This window comes from Monodon monoceros, unplaced genomic scaffold (assembly GCF_005190385.1).
Source record: "Monodon monoceros isolate NGI ecotype Baffin Bay Population unplaced genomic scaffold, NGI_Narwhal_1 Super_Scaffold_6, whole genome shotgun sequence".
Lineage (NCBI taxonomy): Eukaryota > Metazoa > Chordata > Mammalia > Artiodactyla > Monodontidae > Monodon > Monodon monoceros.
In genome coordinates this window covers 58,807,208-58,821,572 of record NW_021703783.1, presented here as the reverse complement: position 1 = coordinate 58,821,572, position 14,365 = coordinate 58,807,208, and the positions used below count along the sequence as shown (strand labels likewise).

Here is a 14,365-nt window from a genome sequence, read left to right as displayed (position 1 = left end):
TCCATTTCTGTAGGAGGTGGGTCAAAAAGGATCTTGCTGTGGTTTATGTCATAGAGTGTTCTGCCTATGTTTTCCTCTAAGAGTTTGATAGTTTCTGGCCTTACATTTAGGTCTTTAATCCATTTTGAGCTTATTCTTGTGTATGGTGTTAGGGAGTGTTCTAATCTCATACTTTTACATGTACCTGTCCAGTTTTCCCAGCACCACTTATTGAAAAGGCTGTCCTTTCTCCACTGTACATTCCTGCCTCCTCTATCAAAGATAAGGTGACCATATGTGCGTGGGTTTATCTCTGGGCTTTCTATCCTGTTCCATTGATCTGTATTTCTGTTTTAGTGCCAGTACCATACTGTCTTGATTACTGTAGCTTTGTAGTATAGTCTGAAGTCAGGGAACCTGATTCCTCCAGCTCCTTTTTTCGTTCTCAAGATTGCTTTGGCTATTCAGGGTCTTTTGTGTTTCCATACAAATTGTGAAATTTTTTGTTCTAGTTCTGTGAAAAATGCCAGTGGTAGTTTGATAGGGATTGCATTGAATCTGTAGATTGCTTTGGGTACTATAGTCATTTTCACAATGTTGATTCTTCCAATCCAAGAATGTGGTATATCTCTCCATCTATTTGTATTATTTTTAATTTCTTTCATCAGTGTCTTATACTTTTCTGCATACAGGTCTTTTGTCTCCTTAGGTAGGTTTATTCCTAGATATTTTATTCTTTTTGTTGCAATGGTAAATGGGAGTGTTTTCTTAAATCCTTCTACCTTTTAAGTTAGAGCCATCAAAGTGATTAGCAGTAGGAATGTTCTGGGATCCTCTTCTGGTGCTAATTTTGATACCAGAAAGTCTTAGCCCACTTGGGCTTTAAATAATGATTCTTTGAACTTGTCGTATTTCTTACTGAGGTCTGGGATCTCTTTTACCAAAGGGAGTAGTGCATCAACTCTGAACAAGATTAGGCTGGTAGAAATTGCCTGATTCACCTTCCTTCTTTGGCATCTCAAGTTGGGCTCTCCTCTCCCTTTCCTCCTGCTCTAGTTCTTCCTTGCTGGCTCTTCCTCTTCTGCCAACTCTTCAAATGCTGGGGTTCCTGGTCCTCTTATTTTCTTCTTACCTTGTCTATGGCATCCTCATCTATACTCCTTGCGCTGAGGATTTCTAAATCTGTACTTCCCACTCAGGAGTTATTCTCCTGAGTTATTCTCCTGAGCTGTGTGCACATTTTCAGATTTCTAACTGCTTGAGGCATCACAGCTGTCTGAAACACGGCATGTCCAGAACTGAACTCATTTTGTGCACTCATTCTCCTAATATTGGACGATTCCATATAAAAGTCAGCTTCTGTTGAAAAATTGGAAAATCTTATAATACCAAGTCCATGTGACTACAGCTGGCTGGAGCTGAGGAGTTGTTCACAGTCCCTACCTCTCCCTTTGTCTGATACCTGGCTGACTTCACACAATATGTTCTTGGCCTGGCAACTGTAGATGTTTGAGTTTGTGACCATGGTCTAGACCATAGTATACCATGTGCTGAATTAAGAAAAATATCGAAGAATCAAATAGCATCACTCTTTTGAGTTTATTAAATCCTTGTTCCCCCAGGTACTAAACTAATTGCATCTTTGCATAAGTTACTCAACCTCTCTGTACCTTGGTGACCTCATCTATAAAATAGTGATATTTATAGTAGCTACCTCAGAGGGTTGTTGTGAGGGTTAAATGAGATAAAATATGTAGGTAACTTAGAACAATGCCCAACACAGAGTAAGCCACAGTGTTTGCTTCTCAGCCCCTGTTCTTTGTTATCTTTTCTGGATTTCTGTGACATAGTTTTCAAAACTATTTGTAAAATTGATGGCTTCATAAGATTTCAGAAAATAGATTTAATTTGGCTCATGACCTGTAAAGACTCCAACCTTAACTGTGTGGAAATATGTAAATGCATTTTCTATTACTGAGAAATCACGTTTCTGGAGTTAAGTAGAGATTCAGTTTGACAACTGAAAGTTAGCCCAAATGGAACTGACAAATACCTGAAACGAACATATTTCATGACTACATGGGAGTTTTTATGTTTGCAAAATCCATGCCTGGCCAAAGGCAGAAGTTCTTGTTTGAGCAGTTTTGTATCCATACTGTATTTCCTGTATGACCTTGAACAACTAGACCCAAACTTCTTCCAAATGGCTGTTCTCTTGCCAGGAGTGATGTCCTGCTTTCGTCATACAGGAAGTACTTCGCCTTCAAGATTGTTTTCAGTGTCGCTTCTGATACTCTTTTCTCTTTTCTCTTACACTGAGTCACAACTACTTGTTTACATGTCTGTTTCTCTTAGAGTGAATTGCTTGAATTCTGAGACATCTTACGTGCTTCACTAGAAAGGACATGATGACTGGCTCAGGCTTTGGTGCCAGGATGCCTGGATTCAAATCCTGGCTCTGCCACTTTTGGGCTTTGTAGCCCAGGGACAGGTCCTGGATCCCTGTGAATCTCAATTTCCTCATCTACAGTAACTCACAGGGTTGTTGTGAGGATTAAATGAGCAAATATTTGTAAAACTCTATAGAACAGTATCTGGCACATGGAAGATATTTAATAAATGTCAGTGATTATTATTGTTGTTGCTGTCGACTTGATTTTTTTTTATTTCCATATTGTGTCTCTAGTTTCCTCCAACTGCTCAAATTTACTCTGCTACAACTGATACAAATCTAATTTTACTGCTCTTTGCTTCTTCTAGTTTAAGAAATAAGCTTTCAAAATATGAATCACAATTTGATCCTGCAGAGACAGAATACTGAGAAATGAAAAATATTGAATGTCTAGTTTTGGCAAAAGGTGCATAGCCACATTCCACTCCTTTAAAAAACAAAAAAGAAAAAACAAAAAAAACTTATCCTGTGGGCTTCCCTGGTGGCGCAGTGGTTGACAGTCCGCCTGCCGATGCAGGAGACACGGGTTCATGCCCCGGTCCGGGAAGATCCCACATGCCGCGGAGCGGCTGGGCCAGTGAGCCATGGCCGCTGAGCCTGCGCGTCCGGAGCCTGTGCTCAGCAACGGGAGAGGCCACAACAGTGAGAGGCCCGCGTACCGCAAAAAAAAAAACAAAACAAAAAACTTATCCTGTAACTCCTCCCTGCTCCCTGGTAAGACCTTTCTAGATTAATAAATTGATTCCTTTTTATTTCTGTACTACACTCTCCTTCCCTTCTACCCCCATTGTAATGTGTTTAATATATATCTGTTTGCACTTAGTACAGTGTACTAATTAAATGAATGTACTAATTCCTGCCCCATCACATCAGGGCATACTTGACAGTAACATGACTTATAACTGATGGTGTTAACCTTGATCTGAAACCTGGTGCTGTTTGCCAGTTTTCTCCACTATAAAGTTAACTTTTTTCCCTTTCCATACTCTTCTTTGGAAGTGAGTCATTAAGTCCAGTGCACAACCAAGGGAGGGCGTGGGGAGAGAACTAATCTTTACCTCCTGGAAGGAGGAGTATCTATATCTATTCTTTGGAATTCTTCTATAAAGAAAAGTTGTCACTTCTCCAATATTTATTTATTTGTTAAATAATTTTTGTATCATTATGGACTCATAGATATTTATTTTACTCTTTGGGTTATAATCCAATACCATAATTATTTCCTTGCTGAAATTTTTTCAGCTTTGGCCATTGGGAGCTCTTTCAGATTGGCTCCTGTATCCTTTTGACATGCTTCCATCAATTTTATCTTACCTTTTTTCAAACTTCCTTCCTTTTTGGCTTTATAAGATACTCCAGACTCATATTTTCCCTCCCCTGTCCTAGAGTCAGCCGTTTCTCCTTTTCTAGGAAAATGGTATTTAGAAATCAAAATCAGGTTGCTGGTCATGCTTATTGCTGCTGGAATGTCACTGCTTCTAGGCCCTCTCAATGGACAGAGCTAGGAAATATACGTATGTGTAGTAACCTATGAATACACACATCTATCTATTATCTATCTCTCTATCTATCTTCTATTTATCTATCTATCTATAAACATGAATTTCTACTGATGTCTCTGGCCCTAATCCAGCACCCCAGGCCTCATTTTAGCCTTCTCTTCTTGCTTATTTATGACATTTTCTCTAATAATGAGAGACCTGGCTCCCATTATCTACAATTATTTAATTATTTCTTTGAGCCTACTATTATGAGTAAAAATGTGTTCTCCCAAAGCTAATATGTTGAAGTCCTAGCTCACAGTACCGCATAATGTGACCTTATTTGGAGAGAGTCTTTACAGAGGTAAGAGGTAAGCAAGTTAAAATGAGATCATTAGGGTGGCCTCTAATCCAATATGACTAGTGTCCTTAAAAATAGGGGAAATTTGGACACAGACACATGCATAGAGGGAGGAAGATGTGAAGGCAGGGAGAAGATGAACATCTACAAGCCAAAGAGAAAGGCCTGGACCAGATCCTTTCCTCACAGCCCTCAGCAGGGACTAACTCTGTCAAAACCTAGATTTCAAACTGTGAGTAACCAGAACTGTGAGACAATACATTTCTGTTGCTTAAGCCACCCAATTTGGTACTTTGTTATGGTAGCCTTAGCAAACTAATATAGATTTTCTGGTGTACGGGTAAATTAGTTTTGAAATTCCTAATACTTAGCTCTATGAGAAACAGATTTACCAAACAGAGTACAAAGTTTTTGCCTTTAGCCTTATAATATCTAGTCAAAACACTGTTTTCCAAAGTCAGTTCCTTTTCTACCTACCCCTTCAATGAGGTTATATTATATATTTATAATACAGTTAGATTAATTTGTCACAGCCTTCATTCCATCCCAGGATTCCTCATCATCTTGGTTGATTTTTTTTTAATTTGAATACAGCAAATGGATTTTGACAAATGCATCAAGTCTATAGGTATCCACTACCTGTAGAGTATAGAAGAGTTCCTACCCTAAAACATCCCCTCCCTCTGCGGTGCCTTTAGAGTCAACCCTTCACTCCTCCTGAATCCCTGGCAACCACTGGTATGTTTTCCATACCTATAATTTTGCCTTTTCCGTATGTCATATAAATGGAATTACATAATATATAGCCTTTTGAATCTGGCTCCTTTCACTTTAGCAAAAATGCATTTGAGATTCATACATGTTGTTGAGTAAATTAGTAACTGCTTCCTTTTTATTTGAGTAGTATTCGATTGTACCACTATTTATCCACTCACTTGTGGAACAATATCTTTGTTGCTTCTGTTTTTTGGCAATTACAAATAAAGTTGCTATAAATATTCCCCTCTAGGTTTGTGTGTGTTTCAATTCACTTGGGTAAATACCCAGATACGAAATAGCTGGTTCTTTATGGTAAGTGTATATTTAACTTTATAAGAAACTGCTAAACTGACTTAATGACTGTATCATCCTGCATTCATACCAGCAATGAATGAAGGTTCCTATTGTTCCACATACACACCAGCATTTTGTACCATCAGTTATTTTTTTTTAATTTGAGCAGTTGTAATAGGTGTGTAATGATATCTAATTGTGGTTTTATTTATTTAATCTTATTTTATTTTATTTTTGGCCACGATGTGTGGCTTGTGGGATTTTAGTTCCCCAACCAGGGATTGAACCCAGGCCCTTGGCAGTGAGGGCGTGGAGTCCTAACCACTGGACTGCCAGGGAATTCCCTGACTGTGGTTTTATTTTGCAAGCACTAAATTTTACAGATTCATCCCTGTTGCCATATTACATCCCATGTTCTGCTGTATAATTCTCTATGATGTGCATCTACCACATTTCACTATCAATTCTCCCAATAACAGACACTCCCACTGTCTCCAAATAATACCATGAAATTTATTTTCTTTATTCATTATGATCTCAGAGATTTCAGTATTTCTTTAGTTTCTTTTCGTCATCGTTATTTCATACATGAGAGAAAATAATATCCAAACAGTCAAACAATATCCAAACCATATCTAAAAATCTTCTTGCATAGACTAGATTCTCAAATTTTCTCACATAGACTCTATGATAAATATAGAATTGATGCAATTATCTTCAAAAAAGGATTATTTAGGGCTTCCCTGGTGGCGCAGTGGTTGAGAGTCCGCCTGCCGATGCAGGGGACGCGGGTTCGTGCCCCGGTCCGGGAGGATCCCACAAGCCGCGGAGCGGCTGGTCCCGTGAGCCGTGGCCGCTGGGCCTGTGTGTCTGGAGCCTGTGCTCCGCAACGGGAGAGACCGCAGCAGTGAGAGGCCCGAGTACCGCAAAAAAAAAAAAAAAAAAAAAAGGATTATTTAATAAAGCATTATGACTTCTGGTTTGTTTTCAATAACATTTCTTTCTCCCTCCTTCTCTTGCTTTCCTCCTTGCTTCTTTCATTTCATCCCTCAAAAAAATATTATTGAAGGTCTTTGCCTGTAGTAGTCATTGTTCAAGCCAAGGATAAACACAAACAAGGACCCGACCCTGTAGTAGCTGACAATCTGGTGTAGTCTGTGTTAGGGGAGAAGGAAACATGGGAACATACATACAGACATACAGGAAAGAGTTGTTTAAAAACAGGCAAGAGAGTGCAGCCAGCTGTGCCCTGGTGAGATAGGGAAGGTTCTCCAGAGGAGATAAAGATTTGAACTAGTTGTTGAAGAATTAATAGAAGGGGAGAGGGACTTCCCTGGTGGCGCAGTGGTTAAGAATCTGCCTGCCAATGCAAGAGACACCGGTTCAAGCCCTGGTCCAGGAAGATCCCACATGCCATGGAGCAACTAAGCCCGAGTGCCACAACTATTGAGCCTGCGCTCTAGAGCCCACAAGCCACAACTACTGAAGCCCGCATGCTGCGACTACTGAAGCCTGCACGCCTAGAGCCCAAGCTCCACAATGAAGAGTAGCCCCTGCTTGCCGCAACTAGAGAAAGCCCGCACGCAGCAACGAAGACCCAACGCAGCCAAGAAAAAGAAAAAGAAAAAAAAAAAGAAGGGGAGAACAGAGGGCATAAAAACACTTGTCATGTTGAGGGGCTGGTGAGTAGTTCAAAAATTATAAAATTTGGGGTCCATGAAAGTGGGTAGTGGGAAGTATGGCTAGAAAAATAGGATGGATTCTGATTGGGATGGGCTTTGCAAGTCTTATTTTGTCATGTAGACATCAAAGAGCCATTGAAGGTTTTATAACAAAGTAGAGTTTATTAGACTTGTATTTTAGAACCATAACTTTGGCATATAGGTCAGAGAGGAATGAGATTGGTAATAGTGAGACCAATTGCAAGTCTATTACAAATAGTTCACATAAGAAATATTGAACATAGGAATGGCTTGTTTTCTCCCTAAGTCGTCTATGTGTGAGAAACAAGGAAAAAAAGTAAAATCTGGGAAAGTAGAACTTTATTTGGCATGTAAGTTAGAAAAGAAAAAAAAAACAAACAGCCATCAAAGAGCCACATAAGGGATCCTTGCAGTGAAGGAACTGTATCCTGCCTGACATGATGATACAGAAACTTACATGTGATAACATTGTAGAGAACTAAACACACAAACACACAAGAGGATTGAAGTAAAGGGGGAATCTGAATAAGATTGTGGATTGTTGTTATTGTGGTAAACTGGGTAAAGTTTATGTGGATCTCTGCGTTATTTTATACAATCGTGTGTGAATCTACAATCATTTTAATAAAAATTTCAACTCAAAATGATAGCAAAATTAAGATATTTTCAAACCAAATATATATATATATATATATATATATATATATATATATATATAAATCTCCTTTTGGATGTAGAGGAAGAGATTTAAGGCAACTTTTCCACAATTCCTCACTGGAATTTTGATTGATTTTATGTTGCAGTCATATAATAATTTGGGAAAAAAATGGAAAAAAAGAAAACCAACCAGATTCAAAACTAAGATAAGGAATTTAAATGTGTAGTTTTTTAGATGATAATTATGATTGGTGCCGTATTTTACATATTGATTAATTGTGAGGGGAGAAAATAAACATTTATTGGGTACTTAAATGCAATCACTGCTCTGGGGGCTTACATATATTTTTCTATTTCATGCTGCTAAAAAGGCAAATTTTATTAGAATTACTAATGCACTTTTCAGATGGGGAAGCCTAAGTGTCAGAATGTGTAAGTACTTTTGCAAGGTCACAGTGTTAGGACTAAGCTAAGCCTGTCTGACTTTCAAGCCTATGTACTTTCCTACCATGTAAGGACAGTTACAGACACAAGCATATTTAAGACAGCATCTCTGTCCCTGACTTCTCTGGTTGAGCTCTACAGTGTCTGTACCCAATACTGAGAAATGTGGAATATAGTACTTTTGTGGTTATCAGTGTGGATTATTTCAGCTCAGGAAAATATGTTTTCAAATTTGTGACAAGATAGCTTTGATAAAATATTTCGCAAAAAATAGAGTCAGATATAATTAGACTTCAGGGCAGTCCCTTCAACCTTTAAACAAAACAAAAACAAAAACAAAACCTCAGTAAGAGGGTTATAACGTTTAACTATTATGGAGTGTTTACTATCTGTCAGGTGCCAGGTTAAGCAACTTACGCGCTGTTTAACATCGCACAATGAAATAGGGATGAAACTTGGGCTATTAGACTTCAAGGCCACACTGCTAAACCACTGGGCTATAATGCTGTAAGCATCTACCAGATGAAATTAATGGGGAATGAAGAAAAAAGGAACTCTAACGAAAAGTTTAGCATGATCCACGATCAGTGACCAGAGCCACCATTTATTGTAAATTAATTACATGAGTTAACTACATTGTGTGATTTGGGGGCCTAAGGGGGTCTAAGCCATGAGAAAATCTCAATGCTATGCTCAGATCGGTCACCTTCTACCCCTTTATGTGATTTTATTTTCTCCACAGCTCTTTCACTTACTAATACCTAAGATTATTTCATTACTTGTCTATCACTTGCCCCACATCACCAGAACACAAGTTCAATAAAATTAAGTACCATGTCTTTCTTGTTCAATGCTGTATTTCCAGTGTGTCAAGTTGTTCCTGACATATAAATATTTGTTGAATTAATGCATAAATGATTGCCTTTCCTGGGTCTTAAATGGTAGAGGTTTAGATTTACAAACTGTGGTTCAAAAGATCACATTAAAAGGCATGCCTTATTAGCAATTTATTCGTGTTTCATTCCTTAAATTGGCTAGGATAATTGAAAGAAAGGGAGGAGGAAGCCGGAGGAAGGAGCTGGAGTAAAGGAAAGAGAGAATATAAACTGGTAACGATAAAGCCTTTAAATATGGCAGTGGGGGTTGAAGAAATTAGGAGCCTCGGATCAGTGCCTGAAATTGGTGGGGCATCCTGGAGTGGGATGGAAACCATCATGAAGGCTAACTTCTCAATTTGGTCTCAGATGTTCAAACCACCAACGTGTATGGAAAGAAGGTGAAAGTTATTTACCTTTGATTAGACTGCGGTGCTCTTGAGGACTCCATTGAAATTAGTGCCAAGTGTACTGACATTTTGGGCACTGGTCTACCTAGTTTGTGTATTGTAGATTCTTCAGGAGGAGCCATTATTTATTTTTTATTTTTTGCAGTACGCGGGCCTCTCACTGTTGTGGCCTCTCCCGTTGCGGAGCACAGGCTCCGGACGCGCAGGTTCAGCAGCCATGGCTCACGGGCCCAGGCGCTCCGCGGCATGTGGGATCCTCCCGGACCGGGGCACGAACCCGTGTCCCCTGCATCGGCAGGCAGACTCTCAACCACTGCGCCACCAGGGAAGCCCAAGGAGTCATTATTGATGTGATTATAATCCTTATTAGCCTTACATCATTGTCAAGTAGGATGTATATGAAGACAGAAGGTTGCGACAAACAAAATAATCACATAAGAAAACCCAAAATGAATGGATAAACTCAGTCATCTGTAGCACAGAGTGGAAAAGGCAACTAATTTCAATGAGGTTGGGGAGTGCCGAGGAAAAAAACCATATCCTCTAAAATGGATTAGGGGTTGCTGCTAAACATGAGAATTACAATAGATGACTCTAAGCAGTTAGAAGTTTCAAGGAATACAAGAGAGAATAGTTCTCAAACTTTTTAATCTCAGGACCCCTTTACATTCTTAAAAATTGAGGACTCCAAGAACTTTTATGTGTATTATAGATACCTATATTATCATATTTGAAATTAAAATTAAGAAATTTTAAGAGTAGTTATTCGTTATTTCATTTTAAACATTCGTTATTTCATTTCATTTTAACAGAAAAGAATCTTTTATATGAAAAGTAACTACTTTTCAAAACAAAAAAAATTGAGTAGGTGGCATCGTTTCATGTTTTTGCAAATCTCTTTAACGTCTGGTTGAACAGTAGATGACTGGATTCTAATATTTGCTTCTGTTTCCAGTGTTTCCATATCACATGTCATGTAGCCTTTGTAAAACTCCACTCTACACTTATGAGAGAATGAGAGTGCCAAGGCAAATAACATTTTAGTATTATTATGGAAATACTTTTGACTTTCCCCTTTAAAGAGTCTGGGGGCCCTCAGACCACACTTCGAGAACCACTGTTTTAAGAGTTAATATTAGTCAATCCAGCTTCAACTGAAAAATAGCCATGAGGTTTCACAGGCCCTGAGGCTTTACATGGGATTTACTTTTTCAAAAAGATGAAACAACACTGTCCTCATTATAAAGCATCCAGACAATACACGAACATGCTATTTTCATCCATCGAAAGTCCTAAAGGATCGCAAGTCTGGTAGAAGGATGGAGAGGTAGCAATGAAGAGCATCCCCGGAAGCCACGGATACCCACTGAGTTAGGAGAAGCAAAACCAGCAGAAGACGCCGCCGAAGTGGTTAGAAGGAAAGAACTGTTGTTCTGAGGGGGAAAAATGGGCGGGGAGAGAAAATGGTTACCGGGGACCGGAGAGTTGCAGGAATTAGGCCGTGACAGCGTCGGGAACTAAGGAGCGCTCGCCGTTAGGATGCGGCAAGCCGGGACCCGGTGGCTGGCCCCCTGCCCTCACCCTTCCCAGTACCACGCAAGGGGGACGAGGCGAGCGGGGGGCGAGGCTGGCGGGTCTGGGCCCTGCCCGGGAACGTAAGGGGTTGTGAGTTCCTTTCCAGCGAAGCGGGTAGAAAAGAGATGGCTGGAGGCATAGTAAGGGGCGGAGGCGGGAACCCGAGGAACCCAAGCTTGGCGCGGGAGGTTTGGAGGTCGCGGGGGGGAAGAAGGATGGTTCTGTTGCTAGGCAACCCGTCCTGGACCCGCCTCCCGCTCGCGTTGCTAGGAGACGGCGAGGCCAGGGGGAGGGCGGTGGCGGGGGCCCTACGTGCTGACGCTAATTGTATATGAGCGCGAGCGGCGGGCTCTCGGGTCTTTTTTAGCGCCATCTGCTCGCCGCGCCGCCTTCTGCTCCTCCCGCCGCCGCCCTGAGTCACTGCCTGCGCAGCTCCGGCCGCCTGGCTCCCCGTGCTAGCCACCGGTAACGGACGGGAACTCGAAGGGGAAGGGGGGACGTAGAGGCGGCCTGCGCGGAGGGAAGGGGTGAAGGGACGGGGAACCGCGAGCGGGGGCTGCCGGCCGCCCGGGCCTCCGGAGCCGTCCTGTGAGGCCAGAGCCCGAGCCGTTTGCGGAGTCTCGACCCCGCAGTCGGAGAGGGCCCGCGGGATCGGCCGGCGCTTCTCTGGGGAACCGATCAGGACACGCGCGGGGGTCGGTGCGGCCCGCGTGCTAGTCTGCACCGAGGTTTTGAGCTCCACCAGCTTCTCAGCGCGGACGGGAGCGAGGCCGCGGCGACGCCCGGGCGCCCGGAGGAGGCGGCGGCTGCGCCACTAGGGACCGGCAGGCGCCTGGGGTGCGGCCCGGGCCCAGGTCTGTAGCCCACCGCCGCCTCGACGCCCCCGCTCACTCAAAAATAATACTCGGAGGGAGGCCGCTGGGGGATGGAAAGAACCGCGGAGGCTGCGAATTCCGATGGGAGGGAGGGGCTGTGAGGGGACGAGGCCCCTGGGCGGGGAGGGGGCGGGGAGGCAGCGAGGCTCCTGGGCTCCCCGCCCACTGTAGGCGGCGATGGGTCTGGGAGGGGAAACCCCCGGCGGCTTCCCTCCGCACGTGGCCGCCGGCGGGGCCTGATTGGAGACCCCTGTCTGGTTGTCCCTACTTTACTGGAAGTTGTGGAGATGGTGGGACGTGAAAATGAATAGTGAGCCAGTAAGTCCAGCCCTTGGGTTTCCAACTCTTCCCTGCTTCTCTTTGGTCTTAGTCTTTTTATTGGTACCGGAGGAAAGTGTGAACGTTAGGTGCTGAATGATGAAGCAGGGCCTCCACTGCTAGGGTTTTAAAGAATTAACACGTGTAAAGCGCTTACGTTAGCTGTTATTAACAAGAGATTCTTTTGTGTATCTCAAGTACAAATTAGAATTGGGATGGGTATCTTGACCAGGGTTTTTTATTTGGGGAGAATTGATCCTAATCAGTCTAAGCCTGAACAGTTCTAAGGTGGAAGTAAAGGATTTGGCCTGCAATGTCTTTAATTTTTCTAGGACTTCTATTGCTTTCTTACAAATTAGTTCCTTTGTTCACGTTCCCAATCTAAGATAGTTAACCAGTTGTTTTGTTTTTAAGGTGAGTGGGGTTATGGTGGAGGAGGTATTACGGGGTGGAATGCGGCGTCAATGTAAACGTACTGAGCGAAGTGTGTAGTCTGCTGCCTTGTCAGTGCGCCCGCTTTGCCCTCAAAAAAAGAGGCAGGGCAGGGAGACGGGTAATGAGGTACTTTAGGGGAGCGCTGGGTTTTCCGAGTACAAGAAGAACGGGGTACATGATGTCCTCAAGGAGCCCCAATTTTATTCTCTCACTGTCTGATTATACTGTAAGGACTGCGCTTTAAAAGCTCACAACTTCAAACTGCTTGCCTGATTTCAGGAGAGCTGAGCTGGAAAATGAAATTTGCCATTTTTGAAAATACGTAGCATCAAAATACCTTTGCAGAGTAGTATTTAGTTCCTATTTTCCTGTCGGCTTTAATTAATCCTACTTCTGTACGTACTTAGTAGTACACTTTTGGCTAAGGGAAAAACCTTACATTTAGAAAAACTTATTTAAAGCTGACCATTGGTAAATGAGGTTTACAGTGATCTTCTGGGGCTAAATCTCATGATTCTTTCTAAGTTTTCTGAGTTCAAATTAACGGCACAAATCTAAAATGTGCCATTTACTTTTTAAGAAGACTGGTCCTTTTATATCACTCTGAAAACTTTCATAAAATGTATATGTTGCAAAGTACCTATTTTTGATATAGGACCTATTGACAGGGAAAATTACTAAGCTAATACTAAATGTGACACCCTTGTACTCTAGAGATTAAAAAAAAAACACACCCAACACTTGTACCAGAACTAATTTAATCCAGGTGCTATTTTTTTTATTACTTACTCAACTTGCCCATATTGCCTCGAGATGACTGATTCTAAACTCCCCAAAATGTATTCATACAGCGTCCTTTTGCAGGAAAAGGGGCTAAAAAAGGTAGACTCTGATTGACTTAAAGGTATGAAGATGTCAACATACTGCTTTGCTTTTATTTTCTGCTTGATTGTAAATTTGAAATATTAAAGGGGATGAACCCTGATCAATTTAGAAAACTAATGAACAATCTATTCATATCCTCAAGTCTAATCAAACCTGTAATTACTTGTGTTCTTAGTTGATTCTTTGAGTAAATATTTTAGCTCCTGTTTGGACATACACCTTATTTCATGAGCCAAACAGGCAAATTGGTTGTCTAGATATAAAGTGTTGAGTTGTGATGAGTGCCCTGAAGAAAAAGAAAGTGGGGGAAGTGGGAGATAGTGTAGTATCTATAACCTTCTTTACATGAAGGAATTTGTTAAAACGGCAACATTAAGACCCATTTCATACTAATTTCATCTGAGTAAGTTCTCTCCCTGTTGGGCAGAGTAGGGGTTAGAAGGTGAGCACGGTTGCTTTCACTCATCCTTGTAAGTAAGTTGCTTAGTACTCTGACTGCAGCCCACTAGATCACATTACTGGGCTTGCCATGGAAAGTGGCCTCTACACTTCTGTTTACCAACTCTGCCTTTTACTGCTACATAGTTTGATATATTTTTACTTGCTCAGAAGTTTTCTACATTGTGATTTTTTTTGGGAAAGGAGGCTGTAATTTTGAAGAGTTTATTAATTTGAATTATTTTCTCAGGTAAAGAGGGTACATAAGAAGAGCACAACAGGCAGAAAATATTCTTGCATGATTATTCAGGCAATGTTTTACTCTGTGTATATTAACACATTTAATGCTCCTGGAGATAGCTGGTATCAACATTTTGATGAGGAAACTGAGGTACAGAGCAGTTAAAGAACTTATCCAAGGTTA

General features: G+C 41.6%; 1 protein-coding gene across 3 annotated transcripts in view; it reads left to right on the top strand.

Annotated features, from left to right (window-relative positions):
- The first annotated feature begins 11,174 nt into the window (after positions 1 to 11,174).
- The window catches only part of NAP1L1 (nucleosome assembly protein 1 like 1), a 34,804-nt gene continuing 31,613 nt past the window's right edge, over positions 11,175 to 14,365 (top strand). The window contains exon 1 of one of the 3 annotated variants that reach the window (XM_029205615.1): positions 11,175 to 11,455. The gene's annotated coding sequence lies outside the window, so the exon portion shown is untranslated. The remainder of the gene's footprint in view (positions 11,456 to 14,365) is intronic. The other 2 variants (XM_029205612.1, XM_029205613.1) reach the window with 2 other exon arrangements.